The following is a 23,715-nucleotide window of genomic DNA, read 5'->3' as shown; positions in this document are numbered from 1 at the left end:
ATTTCCCTCCATGGGAGTAATGTCTCAAACAGCATACGCTCTGATCGTTAGCTGGAAGACCAGTAGTAGTTTCCGATGCACATCTGGAGACAATCTGTAATCTGTGGACTATCAGAGTGTTGATGAAACACTGAAATTGCATCGGGATTGAATACAACAGTCACCAACCGCACTTTCTTCCTAGGGAGTAATGTCTGAAACAGTCTACGCTTTGATCGTTTCCTGGAAGACCAGTAGTAGTTTCCGATGCACATCTGGAGGCATTCTGTAATCTGTGGACTATCAGAGTATTGATGAAACACAGAAATTGCATCGGGATTGATTACAACAGTCACCATGCGCACTTTCCTCCATGGGAGTAATGTCTCTAACAGTCTACGCTTTGATCGTTAGCTGGAACACCAGTAGTAGTTTCCGATGCACATCTGGAGACAATCTGTAATCTGTGGACTATCAGAGTGTTGATGAAACACAGAAATTGCATCGGGATTGATTACAACACTCAACATGCGCACTTTCCTAAAAGGAGTGAGGTCTCAAACAGCATACGCTTTGATCGTTAGCTGGAAGACCAGTAGTAGTTTCCGATGCACATCTGGAGACAATCTGTAATCTGTGGACTATCAGAGTGTTGATGAAACACAGAAATTGCATCGGGATTGAATACAACAGTCACCAACCGCACTTTCTTCCAAGGGAGTAATGTCTGAAACAGTCTACGCTTTGATCGTTTCCTGGAAGACCAGTAGTAGTTTCCGATGCACATCTGGAGGCAATCTGTAATCTGTGGACCTTCAAAGTGTGGATGAAACACAGAAATTGCATCAGGAGTTAATACAAAAGTCAGCATCCGCACTTTCCTCCATGGGAGTAATGTCTGAAACAGTCTACGGTTTGATCGTTCGCAGGAAGACCAGTAGAAGTTTCCGATGCACATCTGGAGACAATCTGTAATCTGTGGACTATCAGAGTGTTTATGAAATACAGAAACTGCATTGGGATTGTATACAACAGTCACCCTCCGCACTTTCCTCCATAAGAGTAACGTCTGAAACAGTCTACGCTCTGATCGTTCCCTGGAAGACCAGTAGTAGATTCCGATGCACATCTGGAGGCATTCTGTCATCTGTGGACCTTCAAAGTGTTGATGAAACACAGAATTTGCATCCGGATTTAATACAACAATAACCATGCATACTTTCCTCCATGGGAGTAATAGCTCAAACGGCCTACGCTTTGATCATTCCCAGCAAGACCAGTAGTAGTTTCCGATGCACATCTGGAGGCATTCTGTAATCTGTGGACTATCAGACTGTTGATGAAACACATAAATTGCATCGGGATTGAATACAACAGTCAATATTCGCTCTTTCCTCCATTGGAGTAATGTCTCAAACAGCATACGCTTTGATCGTTTCCTGGAAGGCCAGTAGTTGTTTCCTATGCACATCTGGGGGAATTCTGTAATCTGTGGACTGACAGAGTGTTGATGAAACACAGATATTCCATCGGGATTGAATACAACAGTCACAATGCGCACTTACCTCCATAGGAGTAATGTCTGAAACAGTCTACGCTTTGATCGTTCCCTGGAAGACCAGTAGTAGTTTCCGATGTACATCTAGAGGCATTCTGTAATCTGTGGACTATCAGAGTGTTGATGAAAACAGAAATTCCATCGGGATTGAATACAACAGTCAAATTGCGCACTTTCCTACATGCGAGTAATTCTCAAACAGTCTACGCTTTGATGGTTCCCTGGAAGAGCAATAGTAGTTCCCAATGCACATCTAGTGGCATTCTGTAATCAGTGGACTATCATAGTGTTGATGAAACACAGAAATGGCATGGGGATTGATAACAACAGTCACCATGCGCACTTTCTTCCACGGGAGTAATGTCTCAAACAGTCTACGCTTTGATCGTTCCCTGGAAGACCAGTAGTAGTTTCCGATGCACATCAGGAGACAATCTGTAATCTGTGACTACCAGAGTGTTGATGAAACACAGAAATTGCATCATGAGTGAAAACAACAGTCACCATCCGCACTTTTCTCCATGGGAGTAATGTCTGAAACAGTCTACGCTTTGAACGTTCCCTGGAAGACCAGTAGTAGTTTCGATTCACATCTGGAGGCATTCTGTAGTCTGTGGACCTTCAACGTGTTGAATAAACACAGAAATTTCATCGGGATTGAATACAACAGTCACCATGCGCACTTTCCTCCATGGGAGTAATGTCTCAAACAGTTTACGCTTTGATCGTTCCCTGGAAGACCAGTAGTAGTTTCCGATGCACATCTGGAGACAATCTGTAATCTGTGGACTATCAGAGTGTTGATGAAACACAGAAATTGCATCGGGATTGAATACAACAGTCACCAACCGCACTTTCATCCAAGGGAGTAATGTCTGAAACAGTCTACGCTTTGATCGTTTCCTGGAAGACCAGTAGTTGTTTCCGATGCACATCTGGAGGCATTCTGTAATCTGTGGACTATCAGAGTATTGATGAAACACAGAAATTGCATCGGGATTGATTACAACAGTCACCATGCGCACTTTCCTCCATGGGAGTAATGTCTCAAACAGTCTACGCTTTGATCGTTCCCTGGAAGACCAGTAGTAGTTTCGACTCTCATCTGGGGTCATTCTGTAATCTGTGGACCTACAAAGTGTTGATGAAACACAGAAATTGCATCGGCATTGAATACAACAGTCACCATGCTCACCTTCCTCCATGGGAGTAATGTCTGGAACAGTCTACGCCTTGATCGTTCCCTGGAATACCAGTAGTAGTTTCCGATGCACATCTGGGGCATTCTGTAATCTGTGGACTATCAAAGAGTTGTTGAAACACAGAAATTGCAACGGGATTGAATAAAACAGTCACCATGCGGACTTTCCTCCATGGGAGTAATGTCTCAAACAGTCTACGCTTTGATCGTTCCCTGGAAGAAACGTAGTAGTTTCCGATGCACATCTGGGGGCATTCTGTAATCTGTGGGCTATCAGGGTGTTGTTGAAACACAGAAATTTCATCGGGATTGAATACAACAGTCACCATGATCACCATCCTCCATGGGAGTAATGTCTCTAACAGTCTACGCTTTGATCGTTCCCTGGAAGAGCAATAGTAGTTTCCGATGCACATCTGGGGCATTCTGTAATCTGTGGACTATCAGAGTGTTGATGAAACACACAAATGGCATGGGGATTGATAACAACAGTCACCATGCACACTTTCCTCCACGGGAGTAATGTCTCAAACAGTCTACGCTTTGATCGTTCCCAGGAAGACCAGTAGTAGTTTCCGACGCACATCTGGAGGCAATCTGTAATCTGTAGACCTTCAAAGTGTTGATGAAACACAGAAATTGCATCGGGATTGAATACAACAGTCACCATCCGCATTTCCCTCCATGGGAGTAATGTCTCAAACAGTCTACGCTTTGATCGTTCCCTGGAAGACCAGTAGTAGTTTCCGATGCACATCTGGAGGCATTCTGTAAACTGTTTACTATAATAGTGTTGTTGAAACACAAAAATTGCATCGGGATTGAATACAATAGTCACCATGCGGACTTTCCTCCATGGGAGTAATGTCTCTAACAGTCTACGCTTTGATCGTTCCCTGGAAGACCAGTAGTAGTTTCCACTCTCATCTGGAGGCATTCTGTAATCTGTGGACCTACAAAGTTTTGATGAAACATAGAAATTGCATCGGCATTGAATACAACAGTCACCATGCTTACCTTCCTCCATGGGAGTAATGTCTCGAACAGTCTACGCCTTGATCGTTCCCTGGAAGACCAGTAGTAGTTTCCGATGCACATCTGGGGCATTCTGTAATCTGTGGACTATCATAGTGTTGTTGAAACACAGAAATTGCAACGGGATTGAATACAACAGTCACCATGCGCACTTTCCTCCATGGGAGTAATGTCTCAAACAGTCTACGCTTTGATCGTTCCCTGGAAGACCTGTAGTAGTTTCGATTCACATCTGGAGGCATTCTGTAATCTGTGGACCTGCAAAGTGTTGATGAAACACAGAAATTGCATCTTCATTGAATACAACAGTCGCCATGCGCACCTTAATCCATGGGAGTAATGTCTCAAACAGTCTACGCCTTGATCCTTTACTGGAAGACCAGTAGTAGCTTCCGATGCACATCTGGAGGCATTCTGTAATCTGTGGTCTATCCGGGTGTTGATGAAACACAGAAATTGCATCGGCATTGAATACAAGAGTCACCATGCGCACGCTCCCCCATGGGATTAATGTCTCAAACAGTCTACGCCTTGATCGTTCCCTGGAAGGCCAGTAGTAGTTTCCGATGTTATCTGGAGGCATTCTGTAATCTGTGGACTATCAGACTGTTGATGAAACACAGAAATGGCATGGGGATTGAATACAACAGTCACCATGCGCACATTCCTCCACGGAGTAATGTCTCAAACAGCATACGCTTTGATCGTTCCCTGGAAGACCAGTAGTAGTTTCCGATGCACATCTGGAGACAATCTGTAATCTGTGGGCTATCAGAGTGTTGATGAAACACAGATATTGCATCGGGATTGAATACAACAGTCACCAACCGCACTTTCTTCCAAGGGAGTAATGTCTCAAACAGTCTACGCTTTGATCGTTCCCAGGAAGACCAGTAGTAGTTTCCGATGCACATCTGGAGGCAACCTGTAATCTGTGGACTATCATAGTGTTGATGAAACAGAAATTGCATCGGGATTGAATACAACTGTCACCATGCGCACTTTCCTCCATGGGAGTAATGTCTGAAACAGTCCACGCTTTGATCGTTCCCTGGTAGACCAGTAGTAGTTTCCGATGCACATCTGGAGGCAATTTGTAATGTGTGGACCTTCGAAGTGTCGATGAGACACAGAAATGGCAGCGGGATTGAATACATCAGTAACCATGCACACTTTCCTCCATGGGAGTTATATCTCAAACAGTCTATGCTTTGATCGTTCCCAAGATGGCCAGTAGTAGTTTCCGATGCACATCTGGAGGCATTCTGTAATCTGTGGACTATCCGAGTGTTGATGAAACACAGAAATTGCTTCGGGATTGAATACAACAGGCACCATGCGAACATTTCTCCATGGGAGTAATGCCTCAAACAGTCATCGATTTGATCGATCCCTGAAGACCAGTAGTAGTTTCCGATGCACATCTGGAGGCATTCTGTAATCTGTGGACTATCCGAGTGTTGTTGAAGCACAGAAATTGCATCGGAATTGAATACAACAGTGACCATGCGCACTTTCCTCCATTGGAGTAATGTCTCAAACAGTCTACGCTTTGGTCGTTCCCTGGAAGACTAGTAGTAGTTTCTATTCACATCTGGAGGCATTCTGTAATCTGTGGACCTTCAAAGTTTTGATGAAACACAGAAATTGCATCGGGATTGAATACAACAGTCACCATGCGCATATCCCTCCATGGGAGTAATGTCTCAAACAGTCTACGCTTTGATCGTTCCCTGGAAGACCAGTAGTAGTTTCGATTCACATCTGGAATCATTCTGTAATCTGTGGACCTTCAAAGTGTTGATGAAACACAGAAATTGCATCGGGATTGAATACAACAGTCACGATGCGCACCTTCCTCCATGGGACTAATGTTTCAAACAGTCTACGCCTTGATCGTTGCCTGGAAGACCAGTAGTAGTTTCCGATGCACATCTGGAGGCATTCTGTAATCTGTGGTCTATCTGGGAGTTGATGAAACACAGAAATTGCATCGGCATTGAATACAACAGTCACCATGCGCACGCTCCTCCATGGGATTAATGTCTCAAACAGTCTACGCCTTGATCGTTCCCTGGAAGACCAGTAGTAGTTTCCGATGTTATCTGGAGGCATTCTGTAATCTGTGGACTATCAGTCTGTTGATGAAACACAGAAATGGCATGGGGATTGAATACAACAGACACCATGCGCACTTTCCTCCACGGAGTAATGTCTCAAACAGCACACGCTTTGATCGTTAGCTGGAAGACCAGTAGTAGTTTCCGATGCACGTCTGGAGACAATCTGTAATCTGTGGACTATCAGAGTGTTGATGAAACACAGAAATTACATCGGGATTGAATACAACAGTCACCAACCGCACTTTCTTCCAAGGGAGTAATGTCTCAAACAGTCCACGCTTTGATCGTTCCCAGGAAGACCAGTAGTAGTTTCCGATGCACATCTGGAGGCAATCTGTAATCTGTGGACTGTCAGAGTGTTGATGAAACACAGAAATAGCATCGAGATTGAATACAACAGTCAACATCCGCACTTTCCTCCATGGGGGTAATGTCTGAAACAGTCTACGCTTTGATCGTTCTCTGGAAGACCAGTAGTAGTTTCCGATGCACATCTGGAGGCAATCTGTAATCTGTGGACCTTCAAAGTGTGGATGAAACACAGTAATTGCATCAGGAGTGAATACAAAAGTCACCATCCGCACTTTCCTCCATGGGAGTAATGTCTGAATTAATCTACGGTTTGATCGTTCCCAGGAAGACCAGTAGTAATTTCCGATGCACATCTGGAGACAATATGTAATCTGTGGACTATCAGAGTGTTTATGAAATACAGAAATTGCATTGGGATTGAATACAACAGTCACCATCCACACTTTCCTCCATGGGAGTAACGTCTGAAACAGTCTACGCTTTGATCGTTTCTGGAAGACCAGTAGTAGATTCCGATGCACATCTGGAGGCATTCTGTAATCTGTGGACCTTCAAAGTGTTGATGAAACACTGAAATTGCATCGGGATAGAATACAACGGTAACCATGCACACTTTCCTACATGGGAGTAATAGCTCAAACAGCCTACGCTTTGATCATTCCCAGGAAGACCAGTAGTAGTTTCAGATGCACATCTGGAGGCATTCTGTAATCTGTGGACTATCAGACTGTTGATGAAACACATAAATTGCATCGGGATTGAATACAACAGTCAATATTCGCACTTTCCTCCATGGGAGTAATGTCTCAAACAGCATACGCTTTGATCATTCCCTGGAAGGCCAGTAGTTGTTTCCGATGCACATCCGGGGGAATTCTGTAATCTGTGGACTAACAGAGTGTTGATGAAACACAGAAATTGTATCGGGATTGAATATAACAGTCACCAAGCGCACTTTTCTCCATAGGAGTAATGTCTGAAACAGTCTACGCTTTGATCGTTCCCTGGAGAACCAGTAGTAGTTTCCGATGTACATCTGGAGGCATTCTGTAATCTGTGGACTATCAGAGTGTTGATGAAAACAGATATTCCATCGGGATTGAATACAACAGTCAAATTGCGCACTTTCATCCATGGGAGTAATTCTCTAACAGTCTACGATTTGATCGTTCCCTGGAAGAGCAATAGTAGTTTCCGATGCACATCAGGAGACAATCTGTAATCTGTGGACCTTCAAAGTGTTGATGAAACTCAGAAATTGCATCATGAGTGAAAACAACAGTCACCATCCGCACTTTTCTCCATGGGAGTAATGTCTGAATCAGTCTACGCATTGAACGTTCCCTGGAAGACTAGTAGTTTCGATTCACATCTGGAGGTATTCTGTAGTCTGTGGACCTTCAAAGTTTTGATGAAACACAGAAATTTCATCGGGATTGAATACAACAGTCACCAACCGCACTTTCTTCCAAGGGAGTAATGTCTCAAACAGTCTACGCTTTGATCGTTCCCAGGAAGACCAGTAGTAGTTTCCGATGCACATCTGGAGGCAATCTGTAATCTGTGGACTGTCAGAGTGTTGATGAAACACAGAAATAGCATCGAGATTGAATACAACAGTCAACATCCGCACCTTCCTCCATGGGGGTAATGTCTGAAACAGTCTACGCTTTGATCGTTCTCTGGAAGACCAGTAGTAGTTTCCGATGCACATCTGGAGGCAATCTGTAATCTGTGGACCTTCAAAGTGTGGATGAAACACAGTAATTGCATCAGGAGTGAATACAAAAGTCACCATCCGCACTTTCCTCCATGGGAGTAATGTCTGAATTAGTCTACGGTTTGATCGTTCCCAGGAAGACCAGTAGTAATTTCCGATGCACATCTGGAGACAATATGTAATCTGTGGACTATCAGAGTGTTTATGAAATACAGAAATTGCATTGGGATTGAATACAACAGTCACCATCCGCACTTTCCTCCATGGGAGTAACGTCTGAAACAGTCTACGCTTTGATCGTTTCTGGAAGACCAGTAGTAGATTCCGATGCACATCTGGAGGCATTCTGTAATCTGTGGACCTTCAAAGTGTTGATGAAACACTGAAATTGCATCGGGATAGAATACAACGGTAACCATGCACACTTTCCTACATGGGAGTAATAGCTCAAACAGCCTACGCTTTGATCATTCCCAGGAAGACCAGTAGTAGTTTCAGATGCACATCTGGAGGCATTCTGTAATCTGTGGACTATCAGACTGTTGATGAAACACATAAATTGCATCGGGATTGAATACAACAGTCAATATTCGCACTTTCCTCCATGGGAGTAATGTCTCAAACAGCATACGCTTTGATCATTCCCTGGAAGGCCAGTAGTTGTTTCCGATGCACATCCGGGGGAATTCTGTAATCTGTGGACTAACAGAGTGTTGATGAAACACAGAAATTGTATCGGGATTGAATATAACAGTCACCAAGCGCACTTTTCTCCATAGGAGTAATGTCTGAAACAGTCTACGCTTTGATCGTTCCCTGGAGAACCAGTAGTAGTTTCCGATGTACATCTGGAGGCATTCTGTAATCTGTGGACTATCAGAGTGTTGATGAAAACAGATATTCCATCGGGATTGAATACAACAGTCAAATTGCGCACTTTCATCCATCTCTAACAGTCTACGCTTTGATCGTTCCCTGGAAGAGCAATAGTAGTTTCCGATGCACATCAGGAGACAATCTGTAATCTGTGGACCTTCAAAGTGTTGATGAAACACAGAAATTGCATCATGAGTGAAAACAACAGTCACCATGCGCATTTCCCTCCATGGGAGTAATGTCTCAAACAGTCTACGCTTTGATCGTTCCCTGGAAGACCAGTAGTAGTTTCCGGTGCACATCTGGAGGCATTCTGTAAACTGTTTACTATCATAGTGTTGTTGAAACACAGAAATTGCGTCGGGATTGAATACAACAGTCACCATACGGACTTTCCTCCATGGGAGTAATGTCTCAAACAGTCTACGCTTTGATCGTTCCCTGGAAGACACGTAGTAGTTTCCGATGCACATCTGGGGGCATTCTGTAATCTGTGGACTATCAGAGTATTGATGAAACACCGAAATTGCATCAGGATTGAATACAGCAGTCACCATGCGCACTTTCCTCCATGGGAGTAATGTCTCTAAGAGTCTACACTTTGATCGTTCCCTGGAAAACCAGTAGTAGTTTCGACTCATATCTGGAGGCATTCTGTAATCTGTGGACCTTCAAAGTGTTGATGAAACACTGAAATTGCATCGGGATTGAATACAACGGTAACCATGCACACTTTCCTACATGGGAGTAATAGCTCAAACAGCCTACGCTTTGATCATTCCCAGGAAGACCAGTAGTAGTTTCAGATGCACATCTGGAAGCATTCTGTAATCTGTGGACTATCAGACTGTTGATGAAACACATAAATTGCAACGGGATTGAATACAACAGTCAATTTTCGCACTTTCCTCCATGGGAGTAATGTCTCAAACAGTCTACGCTTTGATCGTTCCCTGGGAGACCAGTAGTAGTTTCGATTCATATCTGAGGCATTCTGTAATCTGTGGACCTGCAAAGTGTTGATGAATCGCAGAAATTGCATCGGCATTGAATACAACAGTCACCATGCGCACCTTAATCCATGGGAGTAATGTCTCAAACAGTCTACGCCTTGATCCTTCCCTGGAAGACCAGTAGTAGTTTCCGATGCACATCTGGAGGCATTATGTAATCAGTGGTCTATCCGGGTGTTGATGAAACACAGAAATTGCATCGGCATAGAATACAACAGTCACCATGCGCACGCTCCCCCAATGGGATTAATGTCTCAAACAGTCTACGCCTTGATCGTTCCATGGAAGACCAGTAGTAGTTTCCGATGTTATCTGGAGGCATTCTGTAATATGTGGACTATCAGACTGTTGATGAAACACAGAAATGGCATGGGGATTGAATACAACAGTCACCATGCGCACATTCCTCCACGGAGTAATGTCTCAAACAGCATACGCTTTGATCGTTCCCTGGAAGACCAGTAGTAGTTTCCGATGCACATCTGGAGACAATCTGCAATCTGTGAATTATCAGAGTGTTGATGAAACACAGAAATTGCATCGGAATTGAATACAACAGTCACCAACCGCACTTTTTTCCATGGGAGAAATGTCTCAAACAGTCTACGCTTTGATCGTTCCCAGGAAGACCAGTAGTAGTTTCCGATGCACATCTGGAGGCAACCTGTAATCTGTGGACTAACATAGTGTTGATGAAACTGAAATTGCATCGGGATTGAATACAACAGTCAACATGCGCACTTTCCTCCATGGGAGTAGTGTCTGAAACAGTCCACGCTTTGATCGTTCCCTGGTAGACCAGTAGTAGTTTCCGATGCACATCTGGAGGCAATCTGTAATCTGTGGACCTTCAAAGTGTCGATGAAACACAGAAATTGCACCGGGATTGAATACATCAGTAACCATGCACACTTTCCTCCATGGGAGTTATATCTCAAACAGTCTACGCTTTGATCGTTCCCAAGAAGGCCAGTAGTACTTTCCGATGCACATCTGGAGGCATTCTGTAATCTGTGGACTATCCGAGTGTTGATGAAACACAGAAATTGCATCGGGATTGAATACAACAGGCACCATGCGAACATTTCTCCATGGGAGTAATGCCTCAAACTGTCATCGATTTGATCGACCCCTGAAGACCAGTAGTAGTTTCCGATGCACATCTGGAGGCATTCTGCAATCTGTAAACTATCAGAGTGTTGATGAAACACAGAAATTGCATCGGGATTGAATACAACAGTCACTAACCGCACTTTCTTCCAAGGGAGTAATGTCTCAAACAGTCTACGCTTTGATCGTTCCCAGGAAGACCAGTAGTAGTTTCCGATGCACATCTGGAGGCAACCTGTAATCTGCGGACTATCATAGTGTTGATGAAACTGAAATTGCATCGGGATTGAATACAACAGACGCCATCCGCATTTCCCTCCATGGGAGTAACGTCTCAAACCGTCTACGCATTGATCGTTCCCAGGAAGTCCAGTAGTAGTTTCCGATGAACATCTGGAGGCATTCTGTAATCTGTTTACTATCATAGTGTTGTTGAAATACAGAAATTGCATCGGGATTAAAATCAACAGTCACCATGCGGACTTTCCTCCATGGGAGTAATGTCTCGAACAGTCTACGCTTTGATCGTTCCCTGGAATACCAGTAGTAGATTCCGAAGCACATCTGGAGGCATTCTGTAATCTGTAGGCTATCAAAGTGTTGTTGAAACACAGAAATTGCATCGAGATTGAATACAACAGTCACCATGCGCATTTCCCTCCATGGGAGTAATGTCTCAAACAGTCTACGCTTTGATCGTTCCCTGGAAGACCGGTAGTAGTTTCGATTCACATCTGGAATCATTCTGTAATCTGTGGACAATCAAAGTGTTGATGAATCACAGAAATTGCATCGGGATTGAATACAACAGTCACGATGCGCACCTTCCTCCATGGGACTAAAGTTTCAAACAGTCTACGCCTTGATCCTTCCCTGGAGGACCAGTAGTAGTTTCCGATGCCCATCTGGAGGCATTCTGTAATCTGTGGTCTATCCGGGTGTTGATGAAACACAGAAATTGCATCGGCATTGAATACAACAGTCACCATGCGCACGCTACTCCATGGGATTAATGTCTCAAACAGTCTACGCCTTGATCTTTCCCTGGAACACCAGTAGTAGTTTCCGATGTTATCTGGAGGCATTCTGTAATCTGTGGACTATCAGAGTGTTGATGAAACACAGAAATTGCATCGGGATTGAATACAACAGTCACCAACCGCACTTTCTTCCAAGGGAGTAATGTCTCAAACAGTCTACGCTTTGATCGTTCCCAGGAAGACCAGTAGTAGTTTCCGATGCACATCTGGAGGCAATCTGTAATCAGTGGATTGTCAGAGTGTTGATGAAACACAGAAATTGCATCGAGATTGAATACAACAGTCAACATCCGCACTTACCTCCATGGGGGTAATGTCTGAAACAGTCTACGCTTTGATCGTTCTCTGGAAGACCAGTAGTAGTTTCCGATGCACATCTGGAGGCAATCTGTTATCTGTGGACCTTCAAAGTGTGGATGAAACAAAGAAATTGCATCAGGAGTGAATACAAAAGTCACCATCCGCACTTTCCTCCATGGGAGTAATGTCTGAAACAGTCTACGGTTTGATCGTTCCCAGGAAGACCAGTAGTAGTTTCCGATGCACATCTGGAGACAATCTGTAATCTGTGGACTATCAGAGTGTTTATGAAATACAGAAATTGCATTGTGATTGAATACAACAGTCACCATCCGCACTTTCCTCCATGGGAGTAATAGCTCAAACAGCCTACGCTTTGATCATTCCCAGGAAGACCAGTAGTAGTTTCCGATGCACATCTGGAGGCATTCTGTAATCTGTGGACTATCAGACTGTTGATGAAACACATAAATTGCATCGGGATTGAATACAACAGTCAATATTCGCTCTTTCCTCCATGGGAGTAATGTCTCAAACAGCATACGCTTTGATGGTTCCCTGGAAGGCCAGTAGTTGTTTCCGATGCACATCCGGGGGATTTCTGTAATCTGTGGACTAACAGAGTGTTGATGAAACACAGAAATAGCATCGGGATTGAATACAACAGTCACCATGCGCACTTTCCTCCATAGGAGTAATGTCTGAAACAGTCTACGCTTTGATTGTTCCCTGGAAGACCAGTAGTAGTTTCCAGTGTACATCTGGAGGCATTCTTTAATCTGTGGACTATCAGAGTGTTGACGAAAACAGAAATTCCATCGGGATTGAATACAACAGTCAAATTGCGCACTTTCATCCATGGGAGTAATTCTCAAACAGTCTACGCTTTGATCGTTCCCTGGAAGAGCAATAGTAGTTTCCGATGCACATCTGGTGGCATTCTGTAATCTGTATACTATGAGAGTGTTGATGAAACACAGAAATGGCATGTTGACTGATAACAGCAGTCAGCATGCGCACTTTCCTCCACGGGAGTAATGTCTCAAACAGTCTACGCTTTGATCGTTCCCTGGAAGACCAGTAGTAGTTTCCGATGCACATCTGGAAACAATCTGTAATCTGTAGACTATCAGAGTGTTGATGAAACACAGAAATTGCATCGGGATTGAATACAACAGTTACCATCCGAACTTTCCTCCATGGAAGTAATGTCTCAAACAGTCTACGCTTTGATCGTTCCCAGGAAGACCAGTAGTAGTTTCCGATGCACATCTGGAGGCAATCTGTAATCTGTGGACCTTCAAAGTGTAGATGAAACACAGAAATTGCATCATGAGTGAAACCAACAGTCACCATCCGCACTTTTCTCCATTGGAGTAATGTCTGAAACAGTCTACGCTTTGAACTTTCCCTGGAAGACCAGTAGTAGTTTCGATTCACATCTGGAGGCATTCTGTATTCTGTGGACCTTCAAAGTGTTGATGAAACACAGAAATTGCATCGGGATTGAATACAACAGTCACCATCCGCATTTCCCTCCATGGGAGTAATGTCTCAAACAGTCTACGCTTTGATCGTCCCCTGGAAGACCAGTAGTAGCTTCCAGTGCACATCGGGAGGCATTCTGTAATGTGTGGTCTATCCGGGTGTTGATGAAACACAGAAATTGCATCGGGATTGAATACAACAGTCACCAACCGCACTTTCTTCCAAGGGAGTAATGTCTCAAACAGTCTACGCTTTGATCGTTCCCAGGAAGACCAGTAGTAGTTTCCGATGCACATCTGGAGGCAACCTGTAATCTGTGGACTATCATATTGTTGATGAAACAGAAATTGCATCAGGATTGAATACAACAGTCACCATGCGCACTTTCCTACATAGGAGTAATGTCTGAAACAGTCCACGCTTTGATCGTTCCCTGGAAGTCCAGTAGTAGTTTCCGATGCACATCTGGAGGCAATCTGTAACCTGTGGACATTCAAAATGTCGATGAAACACAGAAATTGCACCGGGATTGAATACATCAGTAACCATGCACACTTTTCTCCATGGGAATAATGTCTCAAACAGTCTACGCTTTGATCGTTCCCTGGAAGACCAGTAGTACTTTCCGGTGCACATCTGGAGCCATTCTGTAAACTGTTTACTATCATAGTGTTGTTGAAACACAGAAATGGCGTCGGGATTGAATACAACAGTCACCATGCGCACTTTCCTCCATGGGAGTAATGTTCCTAACAGTCTACGCTTTGATCGTTCCCTGGAAGACCAGTAGTAGTTTCGACTCACAACTGGAGGCATTCTGTAATCTGTGGAATTTAAAAGTGTTGATGAAACACAGAAATTGCATCGGCATTGAATACAACAGTCACCATGCTCACCTTCCTCCATGGGAGTAATGTCTCAAACAGTCTACGCCTTGATCGTTCCCTGGAAGACCAGTAGTAGTTTCCGATGTTATCTGGAGGAATTCTGTAATCTGTGGACAATCAGAGTGTTGTTGAAACACAGAAATTGCATCGCGATTTAATACAAGAGTCACCATGCGCACTTTCCTCCATGGGAGTAATGACTCAAACAGTCTACGATTTCATCGTTCCCAGGAAGACAAGTAGTAGTTTCCGATGCACATGTGGTGGCATTCTGTAATCTGTGGACTATCAGAGTGTTGATGAAACACAGAAATTGCATCGGTATTGAATACAACAGTCACCATCCGCACTTTTCTCCATGGGAGTAATGTCAGAAACAGTCCACGCTTTGTCGTTCCCTGGAAGACCAGTGGTAGTTATGATGCACATCTGGTGGCATTATGTATTCTGTGGACTATCAGAGTGTTGATGGAACACAGAAATTGCATCGGGATTGAATACAACAGTAACCATGCACACTTTCCTCCATGGGAGATATATCTCAAACAGTCCACGCTTTGATCGTACCCAGGAAGGCCAGTAGTAGTTTCCGATGCACTTCTGGAGGCAATCTGTAAGCTGTGGACTATCAGAGTGTTGATGAAACACAGATATTGCATGGGGATGAATACTACAGGCACCATGCGTACATTTCTCCATGGTATTAATGTCTCAAACTGTCATCGCTATGATCGTTCCCTGTAGACCAGTAGTAGTTTCTCATGCACATCTGGAGGCATTCTGTAATCTGTGGACTATCAGAGTGTGGATGAAACACAGAAATTGCATCGGGATTGAATACAACAGTCACAATGCGCACTTTCCTCCATGTTAGTAATGTCTCAAACAGTATACGCATTGATCGTTCCCTGGAAGACCAGTAGTAGTTTCCGATACACATCTGGAGGCAATCTGTAATCTGTGGTCTATCTGGGTGTTGATGAAACACAGAAATGGCATCGGCATTGAAACAACAGTCACCATGTGCACGCTCCTCCATGGGAGTAATGTCTCAAACAGTCTACGCTTTGATCGTTCCCTGGAAGAGCAATAGTAGTTTCCGATGCACTTCTGGAGGCAATCTGTAAGCTGTGGGATATCAGAGTGTTGATGAAACACAGATATTGCATCGGGATTGAATACTACAGTCACCATGCGTACATTTCTCCATGGTATTAATGTCTCAAATTGTCATCGCTATGATCATTCCCTGTAGACCAGTAGTAGTTTCCGATGCACATCTGGAGCCATTCTGTAATCTGTGGACTATCAGGGTGTTGATGAAACACAGAAATTGCATCGGGATTGAATACAACAGGCACCAACCGCACTTTCTTCCAAGGGAGTAATGTCTCAAACAGTCTACGCTTTGATCGTTCCCAGGAAGGCAAGTAGTAGTTTCCGATGCACATGTGGTGGCATTCTGTAATCTGTGGACTATCAGAGTGTTGATGAAACACAGAAATTGCATCGGTATTGAATACAACAGTCACCATCCGCACTTTCCTCCATGGGAGTAATGTCAGAAACAGTCCACGCTTTGTTCGTTCCCTGGAAGACCAGTGGTAGTTATGATGCACATCTGGTGGCATTATGTATTCTGTGGACTATCAGAGTGTTGATGGAACACAGAAATTGCATCGGGATTGAATACAACAGTAACCATGCACACTTTCCTCCATGGGAGTTATATCTCAAACAGTCCACGCTTTGATCGTACCCAGGAAGGCCAGTAGTAGTTTCCGATGCACTTCTGGAGGCAATCTGTGAGCTGTGGACTATCAGAGTGTTGATGAAACACAGATATTGCATGGGGATGAATACTACAGGCACCATGCGTACATTTCTCCATGGTATTAAAGTCTCAAACTGTCATCGCTATGATCGTTCCCTGTAGACCAGTAGTAGTTTCCGATGCACATCTGGAGGCATTCTGTAATCTGTGGACTATCAGAGTGTGGATGAAACACAGAAATTGCATCGTGATTGAATACAACAGTCACAATGCGCACTTTCCTCCATGTTAGTAATGTCTCAAACAGTATACGCATTGATCGTTCCCTGGAAGACCAGTAGTAGTTTCCGATACACATCTGGAGGCAATCTGTAATCTGTGGTCTACCTGGGTGTTGATGAAACACAGAAATGGCATCGGCATTGAAACAACAGTCACCATGCGCACGCGCCTCCATGGGAGTAATGTCTCAAACAGTATACGCATTGATCGTTCCCTGGAAGAGCAATAGTAGTTTCCGATGCACTTCTGGAGGCAATCTGTAAGCTGTGGGCTATCAGAGTGTTGATGAAATACAGATATTGCATCGGGATTGAATACTACAGTCACCATGCGTACATTTCTTCATGGTATTAATGTCTCAAACTGTCATCGCTATGATCGTTCCCTGTAGACCAGTAGTAGTTTCCGATGTTATCTGGAGGCATTCTGTAATCTGTGGACAATCAGAGTGTTGTTGAAAGACAGAAATTGCATCGCGATTTAATACAAGAGTCACCATGCGCACTTTCCTCCATGGGAGTAATGACTCAAACAGTCTACGATTTCATCGTTCCCAGGAAGACAAGTAGTAGTTTCCGATGCACATGTGGTGGCATTCTGTAATCTGTGGACTATCAGAGTGTTGATGAAACACAGAAATTGCATCGGTATTGAATACAACAGTCACCATCCGCACTTTCCTCCATGGGAGTAATGTCAGGAACAGTCCACGCTTTGTTCGTTCCCTGGAAGACCAGTGGTAGTTATGATGCACATCTGGTGGCATTATGTATTCTGTGGACTATCAGAGTGTTGATGGAACACAGAAATTGCATCGGGATTGAATACAACAGTAACCATGCACACTTTCCTCCATGGGAGTTATATCTCAAACAGTCCACGCTTTGATCGTACCCAGGAAGGCCAGTAGTAGTTTCCGATGCACTTCTGGAGGCAATCTGTAAGCTGTGGACTATCAGAGTGTTGATGAAACACAGATATTGCATGGGGATGAATACTACAGGCACCATGCGTACATTTCTCCATGGTATTAATGTCTCAAACTGTCATCGCTATGATCGTTCCCTGTAGACCAGTAGTAGTTTCCGATGCACATCTGGAGGCATTCTGTAATCTGTGGACTATCAGAGTGTGGATGAAACACAGAAATTGCATCGGGATTGAATACAACAGTCACAATGCGCACTTTCCTCCATGTTAGTAATGTCTCAAACAGTATACGCATTGATCGTTCCCTGGAAGGCCAGTAGTAGTTTCCGATGCACTTCTGGAGGCAATCTGTAAGCTGTGGACTATCTGGGTGTTGATGAAACACAGAAATGGCATCGGCATTGAAACAACAGTCACCATGCGCTCGCTCCTCCATGGGAGTAATGTCTCAAACAGTCTACGCTTTGATCGTTCCCAGGAAGACAAGTAGTAGTTTCCGATGCACATGTGGTGGCATTCTGTAATCTGTGGACTATCAGAGTGTTGATGAAACACAGAAATTGCATCGGTATTGAATACAACAGTCACCATCCGCACTTTCCTCCATGGGAGTAATGTCATAAACAGTCCACGCTTTGTTCGTTCCCTGGAAGACCAGTGGTAGTTTCCGATGCACATCTGGAGGCATTCTGTAATCTGTGGACTATCAGGGTGTTGATGAAACACAGAAATTGCATCGGGATTGAATACAACAGGCACCAACCGCACTTTCTTCCAAGGGAGTAATGTCTCAAACAGTCTACGCTTTGATCGTTCCCAGGAAGACAAGTAGTAGTTTCCGATGCACATGTGGTGGCATTCTGTAATCTGTGGACTATCAGAGTGTTGATGAAACACAGAAATTGCATCGGTATTGAATACAACAGTCACCATCCGCACTTTCCTCCATGGGAGTAATGTCAGAAACAGTCCACGCTTTGTTCGTTCCCTGGAAGACCAGTGGTAGTTATGATGCACATCTGGTGGCATTATGTATTCTGTGGACTAGCAGAGTGTTGATGGAACACAGAAATTGCATCGGGATTGAATACAACAGTCACAATGCGCACATTCCTCCATGTTAGTAATGTCTCAAACAGTATACGCATTGATCGTTCCCTGTACACCTGTAGTAGTTTCCGATGCACATCTGGAGGCATTCTGTAATCTGTGGACTATCAGAGTGTGGATGAAACACAGAAATTGCATCGGGATTGAATACAACAGTCACAATGCGCACTTTCCTCCATGTTAGTAATGTCTCAAACAGTATACGCATTGATCGTTCCCTGGAAGGCCAGTAGTAGTTTCCGATGCACTTCTGGAGGCAATCTGTAAGCTGTGGACTATCTGGGTGTTGATGAAACACAGAAATGGCATCGGCATTGAAACAACAGTCACCATGCGCACGCTCCTCCATGGGAGTAATGTCTCAAACAGTCTACGCTTTGATCGTTCCCAGGAAGACAAGTAGTAGTTTCCGATGCACATGTGGTGGCATTCTGTAATCTGTGGACTATCAGAGTGTTGATGAAACACAGAAATTGCATCGGTATTGAATACAACAGTCACCAGTCGCACTTTCCTCCATGGGAGTAATGTCATAAACAGTCCACGCTTTGATCGTACCCAGGAAGGCCAGTAGTAGTTTCCGATGCACTTCTGGAGGCAATCTGTAAGCTGTGGACTATCAGAGTGTTGATGAAACACAGATATTGCATGGGGATGAATACTACAGGCACCATGCGTACATTTCTCCATGGTATTAAAGTCTCAAACTGTCATCGCTATGATCGTTCCCTGTAGACCAGTAGTAGTTTCCGATGCACATCTGGAGGCATTCTGTAATCTGTGGACTATCAGAGTGTGGATGAAACACAGAAATTGCATCGTGATTGAATACAACAGTCACAATGCGCACTTTCCTCCATGTTAGTAATGTCTTAAACAGTATACGCATTGATCGTTCCCTGGAAGACCAGTAGTAGTTTCCGATACACATCTGGAGGCAATCTGTAATCTGTGGTCTATCTGGGTGTTGATGAAACACAGAAATGGCATCGGCATTGAAACAACAGTCACCATGCGCACGCTCCTCCATGAGAGTAATGTCTCAAACAGTCTACGCTTTGATCGTTCCCTGGAAGAGCAATAGTAGTTTCCGATGCACTTCTGGAGGCAATCTGTAAGCTGTGGGCTATCAGAGTGTTGATGAAACACAGATATTGCATCGGGATTGAATACTACAGTCACCATGCGTACATTTCTCCATGGTATTAATGTCTCAAACTGTCATCGCTATGATCGTTCCCTGTAGACCAGTAGTAGTTTCCGATGTTATCTGGAGGCATTCTGTAATCTGTGGACAATCAGAGTGTTGTTGAAACACAGAAATTGCATCGCGATTTAATACAAGAGTCACCATGCGCACTTTCCTCCATGGGAGTAATGACTCAAACAGTCTACGATTTCATCGTTCCCAGGAAGATAAGTAGTAGTTTCCGATGCACATGTGGTGGCATTCTGTAATCTGTGGACTATCAGAGTGTTGATGAAACACAGAAATTGCATCGGTATTGAATACAACAGTCACCATCCGCACTTTCCTCCATGGGAGTAATGTCAGAAACAGTCCACACTTTGTTCGTTCCCTGGAAGACCAGTGGTAGTTATGATGCACATCTGGTGGCATTATGTATTCTGTGGACTATCAGAGTGTTGATGGAACACAGAAATTGCATCGGGATTGAATACAACAGTCACAATGCGCACTTTCCTCCATGTTAGTAATGTCTCAAACAGTATACGCATTGATCGTTCCCTGGAAGACCAGTAGTAGTTTCCGATACACATCTGGAGGCAATCTGTAATCTGTGGTCTATCTGGGTGTTGATGAAACACAGAAATGGCATCGGCATTGAAACAACAGTCACCATGCGCACGCTCCTTCATGGGAGTAATGTCTCAAACAGTCTACGCTTTGATCGTTCCCTGGAAGAGCAATAGTAGTTTCCGATGCACTTCTGGAGGCAATCTGTAAGCTGTGGGCTATCAGAGTGTTGATGAAACACAGATATTGCATCGGGATTGAATACTACAGTCACCATGCGTACATTTCTCCATGGTATTAATGTCTCAAACTGTCATCGCTATGATCGTTCCCTGTAGACCAGTAGTAGTTTCCGATGTTATCTGGAGGCATTCTGTAATCTGTGGACAATCAGAGTGTTGTTGAAACACAGAAATTGCATCGCGATTTAATACAAGAGTCACCATGCGCACTTTCCTCCATGGGAGTAATGACTCAAACAGTCTACGATTTCATCGTTCCCAGGAAGACAAGTAGTAGTTTCCGATGCACATGTGGTATCATTCTGTAATCTGTGGACTATCAGAGTGTTGATGAAACACAGAAATTGCATCGGTATTGAATACAACAGTCACCATCCGCACTTTCCTCCATGGGAGTAATGTCAGAAACAGTCCACGCTTTGTTCGTTCCCTGGAAGACCAGTGGTAGTTATGATGCACATCTGGTGGCATTATGTATTCTGTGGACTATCAGAGTGTTGATGGAACACAGAAATTGCATCGGGATTGAATACAACAGTAACCATGCACACTTTCCTCCATGGGAGTTATATCTCAAACAGTCCACGCTTTGATCGTACCCAGGAAGGCCAGTAGTAGTTTCCGATGCACTTCTGGAGGCAATCTGTAAGCTGTGGACTATCAGAGTGATGATGAAACACAGATATTGCATGGGGATGAATACTACAGGCACCATGCGTACATTTATCCATGGTATTAATGTCTCAAACTGTCATCGCTATGATCGTTCCCTGTAGACCAGAAGTAGTTTCCGATGCACATCTGGAGGCATTCTGTAATCTGTGGACTATCAGAGTGTGGATGAAACACAGAAATTGCATCGGGATTGAATACAACAGTCACAATGCGCACTTTCCTCCATGTTAGTAATGTCTCAAACAGTATACGCATTGATCGTTCCCTGGAAGACCAGTAGTAGTTTCCGATACACATCTGGAGGCAATCTGTAATCTGTGGTCTATCTGGGTGTTGATGAAACACAGAAATGGCATCGGCATTGAAACAACAGTCACCATGCGCACGCTCCTCCATGGGAGTAATGTCTCAAACAGTCTACGCTTTGATCGTTCCCAGGAAGACAAGTAGTAGTTTCCGATGCACATGTGGTGGCATTCTGTAATCTGTGGACTATCAGAGTGTTGATGAAACACAGAAATTGCATCGGTATTGAATACAACAGTCACCATCCGCACTTTCCTCCATGGGAGTAATGTCAGAAACAGTCCACGCTTTGTTCGTTCCCTGGAAGACCAGTGGTAGTTATGATGCACATCTGGTGGCATTATGTATTCTGTGGACTATCAGAGTGTTGATGGAACACAGAAATTGCATCGGGATTGAATACAACAGTAACCATGCACACTTTCCTCCTTGGGAGTTATATCTGAAACAGTCCACGCTTTGATCGTACCCAGGAAGGCCAGTAGTAGTTTCCGATGCACTTCTGGAGGCAATCTGTAAGCTGTGGACTATCAGAGTGTTGATGAAACACAGATATATCATGGGGATGAATACTACAGGCACCATGCGTACATTTCTCCATGGTATTAATGTCTCAAACTGTCATCGCTATGATCGTTCCCTGTAGACCAGTAGTAGTTTCCGACTGCACATCTGGAGGCATTCTGTAATCTGTGGACTATCAGAGTGTGGATGAAACACAGAAATTGCATCGTGATTGAATACAACAGTCACAATGCGCACTTTCCTCCATGTTAGTAATGTCTCAAACAGTATACGCATTGATCGTTCCCTGGAAGACCAGTAGTAGTTTCCGATACACATCTGGAGGCAATCTGTAATCTGTGGTCTATCTGGGTGTTGATGAAACACAGAAATGGCATCGGCATTGAAACAACAGTCACCATGCGCACGCTCCTCCATGGGAGTAATGTCTCAAACAGTCTACGCTTTGATCGTTCCCTGGAAGAGCAATAGTAGTTTCCGATGCACCTCTGGAGGCAATCTGTAAGCTGTGGGCTATCAGAGTGTTGATGAAACACAGATATTGCATCGGGATTGAATACTACAGTCACCATGCGTACATTTCTCCATGGTATTAATGTCTCAAACTGTCATCGCTATGATCGTTCCCTGTAGACCAGTAGTAGTTTCCGATGTTATCTGGAGGCATTCTGTAATCTGTGGACAATCAGAGTGTTGTTGAAACACAGAAATTGCATCGCGATTTAATACAAGAGTCACCATGCGCACTTTCCTCCATGGGAGTAATGACTCAAACAGTCTACGATTTCATCGTTCCCAGGAAGACAAGTAGTAGTTTCCGATGCACATGTGGTGGCATTCTGCAATCTGTGGACTATCAGAGTGTTGATGAAACACAGAAATTGCATCGGTATTGAATACAACAGTCACCATCCGCACTTTCCTCCATGGGAGTAATGTCAGAAACAGTCCACGCTTTGTTCGTTCCCTGGAAGACCAGTGGTAGTTATGATGCACATCTGGTGGCATTATGTATTCTGTGGACTATCAGAGTGTTGATGGAACACAGAAATTGCATCGGGATTGAATACAACAGTCACAATGCGCACTTTCCTCCATGTTAGTAATGTCTCAAACAGTATACGCATTGATCGTTCCCTGGAAGACCAGTAGTAGTTTCCGATACACATCTGGAGGCAATCTGTAATCTGTGGTCTATCTGGGTGTTGATGAAACACAGAAATGGCATCGGCATTGAAACAACAGTCACCATGCGCACGCTCCTCCATGGGAGTAATGTCTCAAACAGTCTACGCTTTGATCGTTCCCAGGAAGACAAGTAGTAGTTTCCGATGCACATGTGGTGGCATTCTGTAATCTGTGGACTATCAGAGTGTTGATGAAACACAGAAATTGCATCGGTATTGAATACAACAGTCACCATCCGCACTTTCCTCCATGGGAGTAATGTCAGAAACAGTCCACGCTTTG

This window comes from Schistocerca gregaria, chromosome 11 (assembly GCF_023897955.1).
Source record: "Schistocerca gregaria isolate iqSchGreg1 chromosome 11, iqSchGreg1.2, whole genome shotgun sequence".
Taxonomy (NCBI): domain Eukaryota; kingdom Metazoa; phylum Arthropoda; class Insecta; order Orthoptera; family Acrididae; genus Schistocerca; species Schistocerca gregaria.
Note: the sequence above shows the minus strand (reverse complement) of the source record.